The sequence below is a fragment of the Paramormyrops kingsleyae genome, chromosome 4, assembly GCF_048594095.1.
Source record: "Paramormyrops kingsleyae isolate MSU_618 chromosome 4, PKINGS_0.4, whole genome shotgun sequence".
In the NCBI taxonomy this organism is placed as follows: Eukaryota; Metazoa; Chordata; class Actinopteri; order Osteoglossiformes; family Mormyridae; genus Paramormyrops; species Paramormyrops kingsleyae.
The window spans coordinates 2,790,242-2,813,676 of record NC_132800.1 but is presented as its reverse complement, the minus strand read 5'-3'; the positions used below and the strand labels follow the sequence as shown (position 1 = coordinate 2,813,676).

General features: G+C 46.2%; 2 long non-coding RNA genes across 2 annotated transcripts in view; both read right to left on the bottom strand.

Annotated features, from left to right (window-relative positions):
* LOC140588666 (uncharacterized) overlaps positions 1–23,435 on the bottom strand; it is a 146,906-nt gene that overhangs the window by 36,882 nt on the left and 86,589 nt on the right. The gene's annotated exons all lie outside the window — the stretch shown is intronic.
* Positions 7,652–22,879, bottom strand: LOC140588655 (uncharacterized). Its single transcript, XR_011989799.1, has 5 exons — positions 22,784–22,879; positions 11,920–12,231; positions 11,241–11,561; positions 9,298–9,322; positions 7,652–8,734 (listed from the first exon to the last, which is right to left on the bottom strand). It is a non-coding gene; the product is annotated as an uncharacterized lncRNA (long non-coding RNA).

Genomic DNA, 23,435 nt, shown 5'->3' with positions numbered 1-23,435 from the left:
CATCTCCCCGCTGCCTGCACATTGTCCTCATCCTGCCATCTTCCTGCTTCCTGCTCACTGTCCTCATCCTGCCATCTTCCTGCTGCCTGCACACTGTCCTCATCCTGCCATCTCCCTGCTGCCTGCACACTGTCCTCATCCTGCCATCACCCTGCTGCCTGCACACTGTCCTCATCCTGCCATCTCCCCGCTGCCTGCACATTGTCCTCATCCTGCCATCTTCCTGCTTCCTGCTCACTGTCCTCATCCTGCCATCTTCCTGCTGCCTGCACACTGTCCTCATCCTGCCATCTCCCTGCTGCCTGCACACTGTCCTCATCCTGCCATCACCCTGCTGCCTGCACACTGTCCTCATCCTGCCATCTCCCTGCACACTGTCCTCATCCTGCCATCTCCCTGCTGCCTGCACACTGTCCTCATCCTGCCATCTCCCTGCACACTGTCCTCATCCTGCCATCTCCCTGCTGCCTGCACACTGTCCTCATCCTGCCATCTCCCTGCTGCCTGCACACTGTCCTCATCCTGCCATCTCCCTGCACACTGTCCTCATCCTGCCATCTCCCTGCTGCCTGCACACTGTCCTCATCCTGCCATCTCCCTGCTGCCTGCACACTGTCCTCATCCTGCCATCTCCCTGCACACTGTCCTCATCCTGCCATCTCCCTGCTGCCTGCACACTGTCCTCATCCTGCCATCTCCCTGCTGCCTGCACACTGTCCTCATCCTGCCATCTCCCTGCACACTGTCCTCATCCTGCCATCTTCCTGCTGCCTGCACACTGTCCTCATCCTGCCATCTCCCTGCTGCCTGCACACTGTCCTGATCCTGCCATCTCCCTGCTGCCTGCACACTGTCCTCATCCTGCCATCTCCCTGCTGCCTGCACACTGTCCTGATCCTGCCATCTCCCTGCTGCCTGCTCACTTTCCTGCACACTGTCCTCATCCTGCCATCTCCCTGCTGCCTGAACACTGTCCTCATCCTGCCATCTCCCTGCTGCCTGCACACTGTCCTCATCCTGCCATCTCCCTGCTGCCTGCACACTGTCCTCATCCTGCCATCTCCCTGCTGCCTGAACACTGTCCTCATCCTGCCATCTCCCTGCTGCCTGAACACTGTCCTCATCCTGCCATCTCCCTGCTGCCTGAACACTGTCCTCATCCTGCCATCTTCCTGCTGCCTGCACACTGTCCTCATCCTGCCATCTCCCTGCTGCCTGAACACTGTCCTCATCCTGCCATCTCCCTGCTGCCTGCACAGTGTCCTGATCCTGCCATCTCCCTGCTGCCTGCACACTGTCCTCATCCTGCCATCTTCCTGCTGCCTGCACACTGTCCTCATCCTGCCATCTCCCTGCTGCCTGCACACTGTCCTCATCCTGCCATCTCCCTGCTGCCTGCTCACTTTCCTGCACACTGTCCTCATCCTGCCATCTCCCTGCTGCCTGAACACTGTCCTCATCCTGCCATCTCCCTGCTGCCTGCACACTGTCCTCATCCTGCCATCTCCCTGCTGCCTGCACACTGTCCTCATCCTGCCATCTCCCTGCTGCCTGAACACTGTCCTCATCCTGCCATCTCCCTGCTGCCTGCACACTGTCCTCATCCTGCCATCTCCCTGCTGCCTGCACACTGTCCTCATCCTGCCATCTCCCCGCTGCCTGCACATTGTCCTCATCCTGCCATCTTCCTGCTTCCTGCTCACTGTCCTCATCCTGCCATCTTCCTGCTGCCTGCTCACTGTCCTCATCCTGCCATCTTCCTGCTGCCTGCACACTGTCCTCATCCTGCCATCTCCCCGCTGCCTGCACATTGTCCTCATCCTGCCATCTTCCTGCTTCCTGCTCACTGTCCTCATCCTGCCATCTTCCTGCTGCCTGCACACTGTCCTCATCCTGCCATCTCCCTGCTGCCTGCACACTGTCCTCATCCTGCCATCACCCTGCTGCCTGCACACTGTCCTCATCCTGCCATCTCCCCGCTGCCTGCACATTGTCCTCATCCTGCCATCTTCCTGCTTCCTGCTCACTGTCCTCATCCTGCCATCTTCCTGCTGCCTGCACACTGTCCTCATCCTGCCATCTCCCTGCTGCCTGCACACTGTCCTCATCCTGCCATCACCCTGCTGCCTGCACACTGTCCTCATCCTGCCATCTCCCTGCACACTGTCCTCATCCTGCCATCTCCCTGCTGCCTGCACACTGTCCTCATCCTGCCATCTCCCTGCACACTGTCCTCATCCTGCCATCTCCCTGCTGCCTGCACACTGTCCTCATCCTGCCATCTCCCTGCTGCCTGCACACTGTCCTCATCCTGCCATCTCCCTGCACACTGTCCTCATCCTGCCATCTTCCTGCTGCCTGCACACTGTCCTCATCCTGCCATCTCCCTGCTGCCTGCTCACTGTCCTCATCCTGCCATCTCCCTGCTGCCTGCACACTGTCCTCATCCTGCCATCTCCCTGCTGCCTGCACACTGTCCTCATCCTGCCATCTCCCTGCTGCCTACTCACTTTCCTGCACACTGTCCTCATCCTGCCATCTCCCTGCTGCCTGCACACTGTCCTCATCCTGCCATCTCCCTGCTGCCTGCTCACTGTCCTCATCCTGCCATCTCCCTGCTGCCTGCACACTGTCCTCATCCTGCCATCTTCCTGCTGCCTGCACACTGTCCTCATCCTGCCATCTCCCTGCTGCCTGCACACTGTCCTCATCCTGCCATCTCCCTGCTGCCTGCTCACTGTCCTCATCCTGCCATCACCCTGCTGCCTGCACACTGTCCTCATCCTGCCATCACCCTGCTGCCTGCACACTGTCCTCATCCTGCCATCTCCCTGCACACTGTCCTCATCCTGCCATCTCCCTGCTGCCTGCACACTGTCCTCATCCTGCCATCTCCCTGCACACTGTCCTCATCCTGCCATCTCCCTGCTGCCTGCACACTGTCCTCATCCTGCCATCTCCCTGCTGCCTGCACACTGTCCTCATCCTGCCATCTCCCTGCTGCCTGCACACTGTCCTCATCCTGCCATCTCCCTGCACACTGTCCTCATCCTGCCATCTTCCTGCTGCCTGCTCACTGTCCTCATCCTGCCATCTCCCTGCTGCCTGCACACTGTCCTCATCCTGCCATCTCCCTGCTGCCTGCTCACTTTCCTGCACACTGTCCTCATCCTGCCATCTCCCTGCTGCCTGAACACTGTCCTCATCCTGCCATCTCCCTGCTGCCTGCACACTGTCCTCATCCTGCCATCTCCCTGCTGCCTGCACACTGTCCTCATCCTGCCATCTCCCTGCTGCCTGCACACTGTCCTCATCCTGCCATCTCCCTGCTGCCTGAACACTGTCCTCATCCTGCCATCTCCCTGCTGCCTGCACACTGTCCTCATCCTGCCATCTCCCTGCTGCCTGCACACTGTCCTCATCCTGCCATCTCCCTGCTGCCTGCTCACTGTCCTCATCCTGCCATCTCCCTGCTGCCTGCACACTGTCCTCATCCTGCCATCTCCCTGCTGCCTGCACACTGTCCTCATCCTGCCATCTCCCTGCTGCCTGCTCACTTTCCTGCACACTGTCCTCATCCTGCCATCTCCCTGCTGCCTGCACACTGTCCTCATCCTGCCATCTCCCTCCTGCCTGCTCACTGTCCTCATCCTGCCATCTCCCTGCTGCCTGCACACTGTCCTCATCCTGCCATCTTCCTGCTGCCTGCACACTGTCCTCATCCTGCCATCTCCCTGCTGCCTGCACACTGTCCTCATCCTGCCATCTCCCTGCTGCCTGCTCACTGTCCTCATCCTGCCATCACCCTGCTGCCTGCACACTGTCCTCATCCTGCCATCACCCTGCTGCCTGCACACTGTCCTCATCCTGCCATCTCCCTGCACACTGTCCTCATCCTGCCATCTCCCTGCTGCCTGCACACTGTCCTCATCCTGCCATCTCCCTGCACACTGTCCTCATCCTGCCATCTCCCTGCTGCCTGCACACTGTCCTCATCCTGCCATCTCCCTGCTGCCTGCACACTGTCCTCATCCTGCCATCTCCCTGCTGCCTGCACACTGTCCTCATCCTGCCATCTCCCTGCACACTGTCCTCATCCTGCCATCTTCCTGCTGCCTGCTCACTGTCCTCATCCTGCCATCTCCCTGCTGCCTGCACACTGTCCTCATCCTGCCATCTCCCTGCTGCCTGCTCACTTTCCTGCACACTGTCCTCATCCTGCCATCTCCCTGCTGCCTGAACACTGTCCTCATCCTGCCATCTCCCTGCTGCCTGCACACTGTCCTCATCCTGCCATCTCCCTGCTGCCTGCACACTGTCCTCATCCTGCCATCTCCCTGCTGCCTGCACACTGTCCTCATCCTGCCATCTCCCTGCTGCCTGAACACTGTCCTCATCCTGCCATCTCCCTGCTGCCTGCACACTGTCCTCATCCTGCCATCTCCCTGCTGCCTGCACACTGTCCTCATCCTGCCATCTCCCTGCTGCCTGCACACTGTCCTCATCCTGCCATCTCCCTGCTGCCTGAACACTGTCCTCATCCTGCCATCTCCCTGCTGCCTGAACACTGTCCTCATCCTGCCATCTTCCTGCTGCCTGCACACTGTCCTCATCCTGCCATCTCCCTGCTGCCTGAACACTGTCCTCATCCTGCCATCTCCCTGCTGCCTGAACACTGTCCTCATCCTGCCATCTTCCTGCTGCCTGCACACTGTCCTCATCCTGCCATCTTCCTGCTGCCTGCTCACTGTCCTCATCCTGCCATCTTCCTGCTGCCTGCACACTGTCCTCATCCTGCCATCTCCCCGCTGCCTGCACATTGTCCTCATCCTGCCATCTTCCTGCTTCCTGCTCACTGTCCTCATCCTGCCATCTTCCTGCTGCCTGCACACTGTCCTCATCCTGCCATCTCCCTGCTGCCTGCACACTGTCCTCATCCTGCCATCTCCCTGCTGCCTGCACACTGTCCTCATCCTGCCATCACCCTGCTGCCTGCACACTGTCCTCATCCTGCCATCTCCCTGCTGCCTGAACACTGTCCTCATCCTGCCATCTCCCTGCTGCCTGAACACTGTCCTCATCCTGCCATCTCCCTGCTGCCTGCACACTGTCCTCATCCTGCCATCTCCCTGCTGCCTGAACACTGTCCTCATCCTGCCATCTCCCTGCTGCCTGAACACTGTCCTCATCCTGCCATCTTCCTGCTGCCTGCACACTGTCCTCATCCTGCCATCTCCCTGCTGCCTGCTCACTGTCCTCATCCTGTCATCTCCCTGCTGCCTGCTCACTTTCCTGCACTGTCCTCATCCTGCCATCTCCCTGCTGCCTGCTCACTTTCCTGCACTGTCCTCATTTATTCATGATAAAATGAGAATGAAAACATAGGGAGTTCATCTCCTTGGAAAATGACCATGATCGATTTTACCTCACCAAATAAGCCTGCTTTAAATAGAGAACTTAGCTTATCTTGCTAGTTAATGTAACTAACGTTGACTATACCGGCCTCAGAAGGACAATGGTAAGTAATTCAACTTATAAAGACGTCAGCTTGCATTAGTAGATGAAACACTTAAACGAAGAAATGAAGGTTGTCAAATAACACATTTTCAACAGGCTAGACTTCTGCTGGCTACTTACATTTACCAATGCACGACAAACAGTACCATGACAGAAACACAATGAAGAGGTCACTCAATGAGAATGAATGACTGGCTGCTTTTGTCGTGTCTGAAATCGTTTTACATAAAATTTTCCTACAAGGTGAGTTTATCTTTTTTTCTTTTTTTTTTTTTACAACAAAAGAATAATGTTAAGACCCTCCCAAACTGCTATTTTTGTCTCTTTGGGGGGGGCTCTGAGTCTTGATCGGTACCCCCCGTAATTCGAACCATGCTTACAAGAGTAATCCCGGTGTCGGTGGAGAAACTGTATGATTCAGTGGACATGGTGCACCGCTTGGGGAAGAAGAACGATGCAGCTACCAACAAGATGCCCAGACCTATAATCATTCAGTTTGCCTTGAGAACTGTTCGTGACGAAGTTTGGAGAAGATCGAGAGAGGCAAGAGTGTGCAGAGAGATGAACATCCAGTTTAAGGAGGACTTCTCAAAGGAGGATCATGAGGCTCATGCTAAGCTTTGGCCCAAGGTGCAAGAAGCCAGGAGAAACGGGAAGAAGACGTCTCTAAGGGAAGGATATGCACTCATTGATGGACGTAAAGTTGACCCCTAACTATCAGCTTAGTAAGTAAACACCTAGGCACCCCTTTTTTTAACAGAGCAAAATTCAATAATATGGTAAGATATATTTAAGTTTACGAAAGCAAACACTCAGGTTTCTTATATAAGCATTCTATGTTAGTATAAATCCTGCTGGGTGAAAGTTTAAGTGATTTAACTGTTAAAAGGGGTTTAAGTTCAAATTGTTGTTTTTCTATGTATTTTTGATATGATGTTATTAAGGACAACATGTTCATTCCTGCATAAAAGAAGAAACACAGTAAAGCGCATTTAGAACAACCATAATTTCTTTTATATCGCTAAATGTCAGGGGTTTGAATAACAGTACAACGCGGAAAGCTATTTTTTTGTATTGTAAGGATCAAAAATCGCAATGTGTTTTTTTACAAGAGACTCATTCTGTTATGACTTGAAATATTCTGGCAAATTCAATGGGGGGATTATGCCTTCTTTGCACACAGAACATTACACTCAGCAGGAGTCATGATATTATTTAATAGGTTTTCGGGCAACATAATTGTTCCAAAAGGAGATACAGAAGGCCACTGGTTAATGGTGATAGTCGAGTGGAATGATAAACGTTATATTTTGACATGCGTTTACGGATATAACAACCAAGAAATTCATGCAAACTTTTATGCAAAATTAAGCCAACAAATAAATGAATGGAAAATAACATATAATACAGATAAAGTGATATTGGGAGGAGACCATAATATAGCCCCAGACTCAGGGCTAGACTGAATACCACATAGGAATTCCCAACCTTATTATACAATTCCTTGGTGAGACCTCACCTAGAATATTGTGTGCAGGTTTGGTCACCATATCTTAAAAAGGACATTGCGGCCTTAGAAAAGGTGCAGCGTAGGGCCACAAGAATGATTCCTGGTCTTAGAGGAATGTCATACGAGGAAAGGTTAGTTGAGCTACATGTAAATCTGTTCAGCCTCAAGCAAAGGAGACTGAGGGGGGACATGATCCAGGTCTATAAGATTCTAACAGGTTTGGATGCTGTTCAACCGAATAGTTACTTCAGCATTAGTTCAAATACAAGAACTCGTGGGCATAGGTGGAAATTAGCGGGAGAACATTTCAAACTGGATTTAAGGAAGCACTTCTTTACACAGCGTGTAGTCAGAGTATGGAATAGTCTTCCTGATAACGTAGTGCAAGCTGAATCCTTGGGTTCCTTTAAATCAGAGCTAGATAAGATTTTAACAACTCTGTTATGAGTTTTTGAATCTTTAAGATCCATTGTAGCTGGGGTAAATGTTTAAGATCCATTGGATCTTAAGTCCAACGCCTTAACCACTCGGCCACCCTGCTGAAAATGTATATATACATTTTGTCTATTCAACTTTCTTTTTAAATTTTATTACAAAGGTATACATTTTGACAAAGATACAGTTTAAAAATTGTATTACAAGGGTATACATTTAGTCAAAGATATAGTTTAAAAATTGTATTACAAGGGTTTACGTTTAGTCAAAGATATAGTTTAAAAATTGTATTACAAGGGTATACGTTTAGTCAAAGATATAGTTTAAAAATTGTATTACAATTTCACCGATCACCTCCATTGCTCAAATTTCCCCCTCTTGGTCGTGGACTGCGAGTGACGTCACTCCCCATACAATCACGCCCCACAGTATAGACCCACCCCTGACGCTGATTGACAGGTTTCCGTGTAATGCGTCGGAAATTCAAATGCAAAATGAATTGCGATTGCGTTTGAGTTTTGGCAGGCTACATACGCGACGCAAAGAAAGTGAAAAAGCAGACGTGGTAATAGATTTTGCTATTTAAATATGACAGGCTCATAACTTGTAAGACATGGGAAATGCAACTGCAAATGGAGTTTGCTTTTTCATTTGAAATTTGGCAGTCAGTGTCCGTTCGCGAAAGGGAAAAAGCAAACGGTAATGCAAAATTTGCAATTGCATTTGAATTATGTCACACTGTATGCGTCCACATATGGAAAACGCAATTTGCAATTCCTTTTGAAAAATACCCGGGATTTCCCTCCATAAAAGTGTTTATTAAATCAGAAAAATTTATATTTCAGAATTAATATGCAGTGCAATAAGGTTCAAAGTCGCTTTCACTATCAACCTATCATTAGATGTTAAAACAGCCAAGCGAAAGTTGAACATAATGAAAGACAAAGGTGTGAACTGAACCAGTAGGTGGCAGCAAAATACAAAGCTGTGGTTACTCAGGTCCCACTACACAATTCCTTTATTTAATTACGTTTATGTATTTACACAAATAGAGGGAGTTTGTAAATCATTTTAAATAGCATTAATGAACTTGTATACTTAATCAAAATTCCTTAAGACCCATGGTTTGTATTGGCCCCTCCTACTGCTTCTCTCTGATTGGTTCCCCTCTTTCTACAGGAGCTCCAGTGCAGCTGAATGGCGATGATGGTGCAAATCAGATACAACACACCAGTCCCAGCTTTCAGTACAGCATCCAGAACCTGCTCCCACCTGTCAGACATATAATACATCAGTGTGTCTGTCAGTCACACGTATCACATTTAAACCTGAAGAACAATGCAGTGAATCTACTCTGACAGAATTATAACCATCAACAGCAGCACCAATAAGCCCAGTCCTACATACAGAGCCAGCTGGACCAAGGAGCTGAATAAGAGGGTGGATCTGAACAGTAAAGTCTTACATGCTTTATAGTAACATGGTTCAGCCACATCTGTACTATTACACAGGCTGTATGTGAGGAACAGGAGACATTAACAAAGAGGATTTTAATTGCCAGTTTTATTATGGTCAATACATAACGTGTTATACTATTCTGAAAAATTCCATCCATCTTCCAAACAGGCCTGCAATCTATCCCCAGCAGCACAGGGAACAAGGCAGGGGCTCAGCCTGGATGGGATGCCATCTCAAGTACATTATAGTTATGAAAAAAAAAACAAAAACAATATTCTTATTCTCATAATTATAATGGCAGTTTCCCTTGACTGTGTGAGCAGGTAAATGCTGCTAGCTGGACCCCCACATTACTGTAAATGCTGCTGAATGCTTACCTCAGATTTTCATTATTCCCTTCATCTTCATCGTGTGCCAAAGAACAGCAGCGGAAAGAGGAGAAAGGATAATTTAAAAAATAAAAAACACTGATCTGTCAGTAAGTAAAGATTCCTAAGATAAAGTCATTTCTGAAAGTAAAATAAAAATAATGAAATATATTCAGCAGATTAGCTGCTTGTATGCAGAACAATACATTTAGGTTATGTTATTGTACATGTGTTACATGCTGTTAATATAGCGGTAAACAATTAATCTTAATTCATATAAGACATCGGGAGGCTGCAGAGTGTCATCTGAGCAGCAGAGAAGCTCATTGGCTGCAGCCTCAACCCCCCAAGAACAAAAAGGCGACCTGGTGAGATCATCCCCGACCCCTCCCACCCTGGCCATGAACTCTTCCAAGTTCTCTCCTCTGGGGGACGGTTCTGATCCATCAGAACCACGACATAAAGACACGAGAACAGCTTCCTCCTACGAACGGCTGCACTGCTCAACACCTGATCCGCACTCTGCCACTGTATACTGCATCTGGGCACTTCACTCTATGTTTAAATTTATTTAAATTACATAATTTGTTTTGCTTATCTTTATAACTTATCCCCTCCTCGCCCCCTTAGCCTTAGTTTTTGTTTTAATGTTTATTAGGATCAAATACACCATGTCACAATCTTAGTATACATGTGAACTTGGCTGATAAAACTGATTCTGACTGAACTGACTCATATCAAGATGGTCAGCAGGGGGCAGTAAGTACATCATCTGTATTGGAGTATTCTTTAATTAAATAAAGTAAAAGCTTGAGTGATATTTGTCATACAAAACAGATACACCATAAACTAGAAGTCGATGAATCCTGAGTGTTCAGTACAGCGACCAGGTATAACATACAGATCAGACATTTATTTATTTTATAAAGAGCTGGACCTATATTGCATGAGGTCATCAGAGCTGTATTAGAGGAAATGCTGATATGTAAGTTAATCTTTCAATACATTCATACAGACACAAAAAACTACACCCATCTACCCATCTATCTTCTAACTGCTCCTCCTGGTCAGGGGTGTGGGGCCTGGAGCCGATCCCAGGCAGGACAGGGCACAGGGATGGAGTACATCCTGGACAGAATACCAGTGTGTCGCAGGCCACATAGACACACTCTCTCTATTAGAGACACCAATTAGCCTGCATATCTCTGGACTGTGGGAAGGAACCCACACAGCACATGGAGAACATGCAGACTCCACACACACAGAGCAGAAACCAGATTCAATCCCCTAAACATAGAGGTGTGAAGCAACAGCGCCACCTACTGGGTCACTGTGTCACCCGCATAAAAATTATAATCTCAGTAAATAACCCTAATCAACAACATCTGATAAATATCCCTCATTTCTTAGGGATTAACTAAGATATTATTATGGAATTTTTTATTCATACTTCTGTTTTTCTGTGACTTCAGTTACTTGATTCACCCTGGTGTTTCTTGGTAATACTCTGGTAAACACAGCCCCCCTCCCCCCATTGATTATCCCACCAAAAAACACAGATCCCCTTCATGAGTGAAACTGTTGGGGTCATTTAGCATTTATTTTCTATTTATCTACTAAAGCATAATTAATTCACAGCTGTCATGCCCCGCTCGTCTGATCCACGTGTGCCACGCCCCCTCCCTCGCTGCCCCGTGCGGAATCCCCATGTCACTGGCTGTGTCTAGTTTCGTTCAATGTAGTCTGGTGTACTTCCCTGTTTGTCTTCCCCCAGTCCTGTCATCGATGTTACTGCCCGTCTGTCCTGTGTGCCTGACTGTCTCCCCCGTACTGCTCTCGTTTCCCCAATAAACTCCTTTGTTTCCCCGAATTCCTGGACTCCCGCTCCTCTGTCTCCGTTCCGTGCCGTATTTCAGCACGTAACAACAGCCAGATTTAAATCAGTTACTTACGTTCAGTACTGGTGGCGGTTGAAGTTGTCTGATTGACGGTAATATGAACTGGAATCTGCAGGTTTCCAGCAGCACACCAATACCAGCCTGTGTCCTTCCTCTCCAATCCTTTCATTGTCACACTGAAGACTTTATTTATTGTGTCATCCCTGATCAGGACAGGTCTCCCATCCAAACTCCCAGATCCCTCTGATGCACAGGAGCCCCTGATCTTGCACCACATCACCTGACTTTGATTGTTTCCATAGCGACACTGAACACTGACACGGTCTCCTTCCACACCTGTCACCTCCTGTTTGTCCACTGACAGCTCTGGGGAACCTGAACACATGTATTAGGAATAAACACAGTGATATTTACACAGTAATAAAATATTTAATAATATGATTCAGTGAAAATATGTTTATTTTAATGATTGTCTAACAGACATTTATTAACATATTACTTATCATATCTAACCCCCTGAATTAGCTCATTTGAAGTGACACTGTTACTTCTCCCAGGTCTCATTTAACATACACAATAAAATTAAAATGTGGAAGCTGTTCAATATCATAATAATTAAAAATATTTAAATTTCATCCTTCAGTATTTGTGTTAATGTCCTTCCTTTCTGACTGAATGACATGTTACATACTGTGCATCTCATTGGCTACAGTCTGTAGTACAGACATCTTACCATCAGTGACTGACAGGTAAATCCGATCTCCAACATCTAAGACTCCACTGATCTCCACACCACAGGAGTACCAATCAAAGTCCCCAGGTGTCAAATTGTTGATTGTCAGAGTGAAGACTCGCTGGTCAGGATCATCTCTAATTGATATTTTACCCTCCTGTGGAACGTCAGTACGTACTATGGGAGGACATGAATTGCTATAATACCCTCTGCACCAGTATTTCACATTAGTTTTATATCTGTCCTCATAGAAACATGGGATGGTGACAGATCCTCCTCCCTGTACAGACACCCTTTTCACTGTGGACACACCTGTAGGGACAGTATGAAAATTACCAAGCTGATTAACTCTCACTCCCTCTTACACCATTTATACACATATTAATAAAGAGTCAGAACCAGCCCACTGTAGGTTACTCTAATTCACTTTAATTCATTCTTGGTTTTACTAAGTACCATTGCATTGGGAAACACACTTCACTAAAAGATTAACCAATCAATTAGCTCCATAATTTGCATAGAAAACCCCCCTTTTCCAGCTTAAATTTATGTAAACTTCATACATATACATTTTTATATGATGGGCATCATACCATCAGTGACTGACAGGTGCACCATATGTCCAACATCTGAAGCTCTTCTGCTCTTCAAACCATATGAGTAGGTGTCAGAGTCTATAGCTGTCAGACTTATCACATTTTACCCCCTGAATTAACCCACTTAAACTGACACTGTTATTTCTCCCAGGTCTCATTTATCATATATATTGAATGAAATGTGGAACCTGTTCTACATAAATAATGTCTGGGAATATGAAAGTATAATATTTTCTAAAATATGTCCTTCCTTTCTGACTGAAAGGAGAGTCACTGTGTACTATGGGAGGACATGAATCCCTATTATATCCTCTGCACCAGTATTTCACATGTGTTTTATATCTGTCACCATAGAAACATGGGATGGTGACAGATCCTCCACTCAGTCCTGACACCCAGCTCACTGCGGACACATTGTCAGCACATGTGGTGAAAACAAGCATCTGAACTCACATTTTTCACATCACAGTATCTCTAAAGCTAAGTTCACTCTGCACGATTGTAGCCCGGATTTTCCACTCATGCAACCCTGTGATACAGGCCCTCTCCTGTTCCCTCTAGACATGTTTCCTTTGGGCTCTATTTGCGAACGTTATAATGTAAAATGTCATTGCTATGCCGGTGATACGCAGCTCTATCTGCCATTAAAACCTGGTGACTGCTGCTCTCTGACGGCCCTTTCTGACTGTCTTGAGGATATTAAGAACGGGACAGCAATGACTTTCCTCCAGATTAATGAAAGCAAGGGTCTGTTCATGGTCACAGTGAACAATTAGGAATATTTCTGAATATTTCAGAAAACTTACTAAAAATCTTGGTATCATTTTTGATTCATCATTGACTTTGATAAACAAATAAATGCTGCTGTGAAGGGGCGTTTCTGTCAGCTGAGCTCAACAGCCAGGCTTAAACCATAACTTTCAGCAAAGGCCTGAAGCCTGTACTTCAAAGCGGGGTTACTGGTTTATCAGGGTAACTTGTTAGATTTAAGGTAGTCCGGGCAAAATGTTAGTGAACAAATATGAAGTCCAGCTGTCAGGCTGAAGACGGAGGCCTTCCAAGCTTGGATGGCTTTTGGGGCTCCTGACGCAGCTGCCAGGTACCAGCAGGCCAAGCAGAATGTGGCTTCAGCAGTTGTTGAAGTTGTTGAACTCGGGTATGGGAGGAGTTTGGTGAGGCTAAGGAGAAGGAAATTTGGTCGGCTTTGAAATGATTCTGGCAAACCGTCAGGCGACTCGGGGGGTGGGTTAACAAGGCTTTATCCATGCTGTTTTCGGCAGGGATGGAGAACTGTTGACCTCAACTGGGGATATAGTTAGGTGTCATGGATCGCGCTGGAGAATCCCCATTGCCATCTCAGCCACGCCCCCCCCCCCAAGGATTCTGACCGATAGGACTTCCCCGAGGCTTCGCGCCCTGTTGTCCAGTTTTTCTAGTTTTACCGGTTGCTCCGGTCTCAGACACCCTTTTCTCAGCTGTTCCTTGTTTCCCCTTGTTTTGCTATATTTGGCAAATCGATTTTCTTATCTGTGCGAGATCTTCATGGTGTGCCCTGAGTTTGAGCGTTTTTTCCTGTGTCTGATTATCGGTGATCTGACATCTGCTACGCTTCCTAGACCCCGACTTTCTGCCTGTTCCCCTCTGTACTGACGCCGATTGCCCGACCCCTGCCTGGAACCGCGACCTCACTCTACGCCTCTGTACTCCTGTTACCGACGCCGATCGCACGACCCCCACCTGGAAGACCGAATACGGATTTTGGCTCAGCCCCCTGGTTACCTTCACCGTCAGTTTTGGAACCCTGCAACCACAAGTCCTGGAACTCCAGTGTGGAATTGGAGATCCACATACATCTTCTTGTTAAGACTTCATAAACGGGAATAACACTCTGAGCTATTAGTTATGTTCTCCCCAAGCGAGCTCGATGGGCCGAATGGTCTCCTCTCGTTTGTATAATTCTTATGTTCTTAATACCTGAAGCAGATCGTTCTTCTTGTCTTCACAACAGTTGGGCAGTGGAAAAAATAATTTGATGATCTCCTGAATCTCACTGATACACCTTCCTTGGAGTAAGTATAGCTGGATGGCCCAGAGAGTGACTTTTTGGTGGTAGGGCTCCAGGGGTGAATGAGATTCACACTGAGTACTTGACAGTTCTTGATGCTGTTTGACTGTCTTGGCTGACATGCCTCTTCAACATGGATGTCAGGGACAGTGCCTTTGGATTGCCAGGCTGTGGTGGTGGTCCCAATCTTTAAGAATGGGGACCAGAGGATGTGTTCCAACTTCAGGGGGATCATGCTCCTCACCTTCCCTGGGAAGGTCTATGCCAGTATACTGGAGAGGACAGTCTGTCCATTGGTCGAATATCAGATCCAGGGGGAACAATGCAGATTCTGTCCTGGTCAAGGAATGCTCTACAAGCTCTTCACCCTCACATGGATACTGAAGGGTTCATGGGAGTTTGCCCATCCAGTCTCTATGTGTTTTGTGGACTTGGAAAAGGCATACAATTGTGTCCTTCGTGGTACTGTGGGGGGTGTTGTTGCGTAAATGTCTGTTTAAAGGCAAATTGATAATTTGCATTTAATGAATGATTTATATAAAATCATTCATTGAATGTAAGGATAAAAAAGATATGTTATGTTTAGTAAATTCATTTAAGAGTTAAAATACGACAAACCTCGCGAGAATTCGCTGCTGCGTTCAGTGAACTGAATCAGAATCAGCTTTATTCACCAAGTGTGCTGGGGCACACAAGGAATTTGGTTCCGGCTGCTAGAGTCTCCCTAGTACACAGACAATAACTGACACTGTACAAACAATAAATTACACTATACAAGAAATAACATTTGAAATATACACATATGGGTAACACTGTACAAGTATAAGGTGCGAGGTTAAGTGCAAACAGAGTTTAAGGGGGGATAATTTACAGAAGGCAGGTGACAGCTTAGCTGTTTATGAGGGTGACGGCTTGAGGGATGAAGCTGCTCCTATATCTGGTGGTTTTTGTGTACAGAGCTCTGTAGCGCCTGCCAGAGGGGAGGAGCTGGAAAAGATTGTGTCCAGGGTGTGACGGATGTGTGTAACTAAGTTTTTTTTTTCTTTCTCATGGATGGTACAGGGAGCAGATGTATTGCATGGCACTCTGTAAAATTGTGTTAAACTTTGTACATATTGATGGAAGGTAACACCAATGTTTAAAAGGACTTTAAGGGACTTTAAAGGCACTTAACCTCTTTTCATGACAAGTGGCCAACGAGGTATTTGCTTTCTTTCATTTTGTGCTATGTGCCATTTTTGTAGTTTTCATTTATCTTAATGTCATGTACCGTGTATATCATCGATGTATTTATGTTATGTTTTATTCATAAATGTAGTTCTCATGGCGTGCAAGTGTGCTGGCATTCCGTGTCCTGACTTGATGGCGAAACAGGATTCGTCAGCCGAATAAGCCACATCCAAGCAATAAACGCCAGTTTTAATAGAACAGACCTGTGCCTGTGTTGTCGTGAAGAGAGCTACAGTGGGAGTTTGCCCAACCAGACTGCATGTGCTTTGTGGATTTGGAAAAGGCATACAATCGTGTCCTTCATGAAACTGTGCGGGGTGTTCCAGAAGTATGGAGTATCGGATCCGTTATTGCAGGCCATGAGATCCCTGTAATTAAAAAATTAAGCGAAAGCTTGGTTCTCATTCCCAGCAGTAAGTCAGACTTGTTCTTGGTATGTGTTGGACTCCATCAGGATGTCCTTTGTCACCGATTATGTTCATAGTTTTTATGGACAGAATTTCTGGGTGTAGCCAAGGGGCGGAGGGGGTCCAGTCTGGGGACCTCAGGATCTCGTCTTTGCTTTTTGCAGATGAAATAGTCCTGTTGGCAAGGTCAGCTGGTGACCTGCAGCATACATTGGGGCAGTTTGCAGCTGAGTATGAGGCAGCAGGGATAAGGATCAGCACCTCCAAGTCTGAGGCCATGGTTCCTGACCAGAAAAGGGGGGATTGCTTGCTCCTGGTGGAGGATAAGTTGCTGCCCCAAGCAGTATCTTGGGGTCTTGTTCATCAGTGAAGGAAGAATGGAGCAGCAGGGGTAGAATTACTTTGTTCGGGGGGCACAGCAATGTTTGCCTTTTATCCCCTCAAATATAGGAGGGCACTAAGGCATTTTCCCATAGGTTCGGAGGGCACCAAGGCAATCAAGAATTACTTGCCAGGGCACTGAGGCAAAAAGGTATATAGCCGGACGCATGAAATATTTAGCATTCTGACATTTTCAAGGGCAATAAATGCATTATCACCCTGTGAAATACAGTAATTGACAAAAATCTTGTCACATACTGTAAGGACATAGTAACTTAAAAAGGCATATAACTTTATTTCTAATCAATCAATTGTTACATTGAATGGATCAATTTAATGCCAAGGGCTTTCACATTAATAACTGAGTACAAAATGAAACAGTCAAAAAGTGTCCTGATGTTCACAGCTTGTTAAAGTCCATAACACCTGTTTTTGCAAGGACAAAAGTCTTGTCATGTCTTTTAATTATTCAACCAATCACAGATTAGAGGTTCACCTGTGACAAATACTGTAATTAACATAATCGCAGGTGTGTATAAAAAGATCCCCAGCACACCAGACCTTCACTTGAAGTGCAACCTGACTTCTGACAACATGCCAAAGATTCAGCCACAGCCAAGTCTGCTGCTGAGGTGGCAGACATCGTTAATGTATCCAAACGTCAAGTGGAGAGGATTAAAAAAAGATATGAAGAAACTGGTGATGTTCATGACAAGCCCAGGTCAGGCAGACCCCGTAAGACAACTCTTTGAGAGGACCGTTTGTTGCTTCGAAAGTCCAGGGCCAACCCTTTTTCAACTGCAGTAGAGCGACATCAGAACTGATCACCAGAAACCGCTGTGTCTACAAGAACAGTTTCTCGAATTCTCGCACGCAGTGGTCTCCATGGCCAAATTAGTGCTCAGAAACCAGCATTAACAAGAACACAACAAAAAAGCATGTTGAATTTGCCAAGGCCCACAGCTTGCAGCAAGGATGGACAGAGGCAAAGTGGCAGAAGGTTGATTTTTCTGACGAATCATCCATTGAACTACATACCAAATGCTGCAAATACTGCAGGAGACCTGTTGGAACCCGCATGAACTCAAAATTCACCCAGAAAACAGTCAAGTTTGGTGGAGGAAAAATCATGGTTTGGGGTTACCTCCATGGGGGTGTTCGAGAGATCTGCAGAGTGGATGGCAACATCAACAGCCTGAAGTATCAAGATATTCTTGCTGCCCATTACATTCCAAACCATAAGAGAGGGCAAATTCTGCAGAAGGATGGTGCTCCTTCTCATACTTCAGCCTCCACATTGAAGTTCCTGAAACTGAAGAGGATCAAGGTGCTCCAGGATTGGCCAGCCCAGTCACCAGACATGAACATTATTGAGCATGTCTGGGGTAAGATGAAGGAGGAGGCTTGGAAGACGAAACCAAAGAATCTAGACGAACCCTGGGAGTCCTGCAAAACTGCTTTCTTTGCCATTCCTGATGACTTCATCAACAAGTTATTTCAGTCATTGCCAAGACGTATGGATGTGGTCCTCCAAGCTCATGGGAGTCATACACATTATTAATTTTTTTTTTCCAAGGCACCATGACTTTATATTCTGATGTTATTGTAGCATGCTTGTGTATTCTAAATAGGGTTACCACTTTTAATACAAAAAAATAAGGGACGCATACTGCAGCGGGGGCCACATCCCCTATTTTCTTTACATGGGCATTATGTTGTTTATTAATGTATTAAATATAATGTTTCATGTAATAAATTAATGCTTATGTGTCTGACTTATAACCTTAACAAACAAATCATAATATTACATTGGAATGTGATCCACTTACATTGTATTTACAGAATTTTTACAAATTACAATTTGTGACCCAGTGTGTGAAAACCACGCCAAATCTAATTCTGAGATAAAGTTTGATTTTAGCCATTCATTTCACTATGATTTCAGTTGTTGACATGGTTTTACTCAGTTAATATTAAATACATATATTTTTATTATTTTCACAGACTGTTCTTTATTTCATGTAGAAAACAGTAAAATAATAATAAAAAAAAGACTCCAGCTAGGTTTTCACAGACTGGGTCACATTTTTAACATTATTTAGCAATTAATTAATTAATGAATATTGTTGATAATAATTATACTGTCATTATCATGTCTGCTTCGGGAGAGACTTGGGGTACGAAGAACTGTCTGACTGTGCTTTGATTTTTGTGAGCTCTGTCATTGCGGGAATGCTGCTCTCCGGAGGCATGTTGTCACGTCTGACAGACCACCATGAGCCACAGAGAACGCTCTCCGACAAATTGTGCAGTTGATTTGATAACAATTTCCGCTAACACTCTGCAGCCAAGTATTTGTTTCCTCCCACTCTCTGCGGTATGTTTGCAGCCGCTTGCGTTTAAGCTCTGAAACTTTAAGACGCGGGGGGTTACCTGGAGAAGCATCTGCCATTTTTTTAATATTACTCTCTGCCAACACTTTGCAGACTCTACTTAAAAGACCCGCCCTCCTCACTGGACAGTTTTACCCAATCAAAAGTAGGAAAGGAGGCATCTTCATAAAATGCGTGTGGGATGATTTGCATGAGACGCTGCTTTAAAAAAATGGTAAAAAAATACGGGACAAAACCCGTCCCGTATTGATTCAAAACGGGACGCGCAATTTCATTCTCAAATACGGGACGATTCCGTATTTTAAAGGACGAGTGGCAACCCTAAAAATGAAGTATATGTATAATTTCTACATTATTTTTGCATATGACAAGACTTTTGTCCAGGCAAAAGTTGACATTTCTGTCCTAATTACATGACAAAACTCAATGAATGATGCAAAACTTTATTTTGGTATAATAAGCATAATCTAGAGGGCTTTGCCTTTTCTTATAAGCCATTTCTGATTCCAACTGATTAACTACAGGTCAAGTTATTATTTGTTGTTCCTACAACTTGGTTAAGCGACAAGACTTTTGTCAGGCACTGTAGTGTTAGACTAGCTATTGAAAAAAAGATGCTGTTGCCTTCATTCACCTACTCAGTAATGACGAAATGTTTTATGAAAAAAAAACAGAACCAGCTATTGTCAGTGATAAAAACTTTAATTTAATGAACATTTTTTTACTGAGACATTGAACACTAACATGACTAATAGAACTCCAAAATAATGCATGAGTGACCATATTCAAGCCAACTAACTAACACTCGCCAACTGTCCCGAGCCACTCAAACAGTGTCCCGAGACACTCAAACACTGTCGCGAGCCACTCGCTAATTGTCCCGCCCAGTGCCGCAAGTCACTACGAACTGTCCCGCCCAGTGCCGCGAGCCACTACGAACTGTCCCGCAACACTTCCGCGAGCCACTACGAACTGTCCCGCCCAGTGCCGCGAGCCACTACGAACTGTCCCGCAACACTTCCGCGAGCCACTACGAACTGTCCCGCAACACTTCCGCGAGCCACTACGAACTGTCCCGCAACACTTCCGCGAGCCACTACGAACTGTCCCGTGACAGTAGCTGCAGGACAGTACAGTTTATGCTCTAACTCCTTCTACGTTTTCACTTCAATTCAATGCACATCTGGTAACAATTATTTCAATCATCTATGAATGATTACAGTCTATTATAAATTATTACAAGGTCAAGTAATGACAGATAATTTCCATAACAATAGATGCGGTATGACTGGGAAAGACAGGCATAACCAGCGAAATTACCTAAAAATTGTGATTATTTTCTGGGTCTTAGAAGCAGCGGCCGTCATCTCAGCCTGCTTTCTTTTTTTCACCCGATCATTCGTAGGCATTTTAATTGGAGCTTTGTGGCCTTATAACAGATCCTTAACAAGTTGCCTTCAGGTGTGAAGAGGAGACTTTCTTCAGGTTTTTAACTTTTACATGTATTCGTCGATGTAAATCGTTGATTGTTCACGTGCCAAAAATACCCCCCATACAGCCTCACTTTCAAAAGAACTTCTAAACCTTCTCACCCTCCCTATTCTATGAACATATTGCTATTAGTTTTGGAGGGAGGTAAGCATTGGCTAGAATAGCCGCTCTGAATAATTTAACCATGGAGGCGTGGCTAACGTAAAATTATGGGATGCGCTTATCAACCCAGACATCATGTACATGGCGACAAAAAAGTAAAAAACGGAAGAACTTGTTCTTGATTTAATAAGTTTATTGACTTTATTATGATCTAAACATACACAATAGGGCACAAACGCAACTGAGGAAGAGGGCACTGCAAGTATCTGTCGGCAAGAACTTGTAAATATTCAGGGCAGCACGGCAAATTGCTAATTTTTGCCGTCGATGCCGTCGATAAATTCGATCTCTGGAGCAGGAGATCAGCAGATGGATTAGTGCAGCATCGGCAGTAATGTGGATGCTGTACGGGTCTGTTGTGGTGAAGAGGGAACATGAGCTGGAAGACGAAGCTCTTGATTTACCAGTTGATCTATATTCCTACCCTCATCTATGGTCATGAGCTCTGGGTAGTGACCAAAAAAATTAGGGAATACAAGTGGCAGAAATGGGTTATCTCCTTAGGATGTCTGGGCTCAGCCTTAGAGATAGGGTAAGGAGTTCAGACATTTGGGAGGGGCTCAAAGTATAGCCGCTGCTCCTCTGCATCGAAAAGAGCCAGTAGAGTTCATGCATCTATCTAGGATGCCTCCTGGATGGCTCCCTGGGGATGTGTTTCAGGCATGTCCAACCGGGGGGACACCCTGGGCAGACCCAGGACATGCTGGGGAAATTATATCTCTCGGCTGGCCTGGGATCGCTTTGGGATCCCTCAGAGGAGCTGGAGAAAGTAGCTGGCGAGGGTCAGGTCTGGGCATCCCTGCTTAGACTACTGCCTCTGCAACCCAACCCCGAAGGAGCAGCAGAAAATGGATGGATGGATTTAAATAAAAATTACTCAGCATGACCTAACATACAAAAAGCATCTACATGTATTTTAGTTCATCCATCCATCTTGCACATGCTTATCCAGTACAGGGTCAGTACAGTACAGGGAGCATGGAGCTGATCTGAGGCAGCACAGGGCACAAGGCAGGGGAACAACCAGGACAGGATGCCAGTCTGTCACAGGGTACAAGGCAGGGGAACACCCAGGACAGGATGCCAGTCTGTCACAGGGCACAAGGCAGGGGAACAGCCAGGACAGGATGCCAGTCTGTCACAGGGCACAAGGCAGGGGAACAGCCAGGACAGGATGCCAGTCTGTCACTGGGCACAATGCAGGGGAACAGCCAGCACAGGATGACAGTCTGTCACAGGGCAAACACTCACACAGTCACTATGGGCACTTTTAGAGGCACCAATTCACCTGAACCACGTGTCTTTGGTCTATGGGAGGAACCCGAGAACTCAGAGGAAACAAACGCAGATACAGGAAGAACATGCAAACTGCCCACAGAGAGCTGGGCCGGATATCAAAACCACAAGCCTGGAGGTGTGAGGCCCCCATGCTGCCCCCTGCTAGAGGTAAACTAGCTCTTCAAACCTGCTGCAAAGTGAAACATAACCAGGTCTAGTCTCAACCCCTGAGGCTGATCTTGACTCCTGATAAACAGAGACCTGCTGGGTGTTTAGAACCTTCTGACTGTACATGCAGAATGTACAGCAAGGGTAGGCCGCCGCCTAGGGTCCTTAAAGAGTAGGGGCCCCATGTGGATTGAATTTCCAGATGTTACATTTAAGGATATAACATAATATGATCATTGAAATGATCGCAACATGTATGTTATTTGAATTTTTAGCAACAGTTTTCAGGACAGACAAAGTTGTGAACAGACGTGGAGAGAACACAATTAAACAAACATATGCAAAAAATCAAGATTAACCTTGGGAGTGGTTCAATAAAGTTAACTGATAGATCGACTGGTGTGATATCCCCCACCCCTCATGAGCAAATTCCTGCCACCACCCTGATCAGCAAGTTTTACCGCTGGTACGCAGCGCTTTGATTACAATATTATTGAGGTTCGATTGTTTTTAATTCCCTCTCGTTTTTCTTTCTGCTCCAAAACTCTCTCCAGTGGCCCACTTAGGGGGACCACCTACCCATGTCAGCTTAGGGGCCCCAGAGAAGTTAATCCGCCCCTGACTGTATCTGACAGTGTGTGAGGAGCAGGAGAGAGATCTCTACTCAGTACCACTGTAATGAGAGACACTCACCTGTGAGCCCAGCAATGAGAAGAAACAGGAGCATCAGAGGATCCATACGTGTGTGTGTCACTGAGCCCAGATCTGTGGAGACTGACACTCACTTCCTCATCCTCTGTATCTTCACTGTCTCTGTCGTTTCTATTCTCACACAGAGTGAAGGGGGAGTGGACACTTTAAACAGGAAGTGACAAAACCACAAGGCTGAATGCTTGGCACTTCAGGTAGTCAGACCATTATGATTTGTAAAGTATACCATAAACAATCAATGCTTAGACTCCTTCATTTCAACAGTAATAAAAGAAAATGCATGAATTAGAGATAACAGGTATTCATACTGTGTTTTTCTCATAATAAATGAATATTAGACAGACTGCTTTGTCGCCTCAAAGATTTGTCTCTGGTTTAAGATAGCTATATATATCGTTAGTACAGTAGATACTAATGCAGGAAGCACACAGTGTAAAGTGAGGTAAACCTTCAACAGCATGTCAGTCCATTGCAGGGCACTGGAAGCTGGAGAAATGCCATGTGAACAGAGGAAGCCTGCAAACTGCACACAGACACAGTCATGGTCACATTCAAAGCCAACAGTCAGGAGTGCTGAGGGGGCAGGTACATGCATTCAGAGGGACATTAACATGGTCAGAGGCCCCTGGGCTTC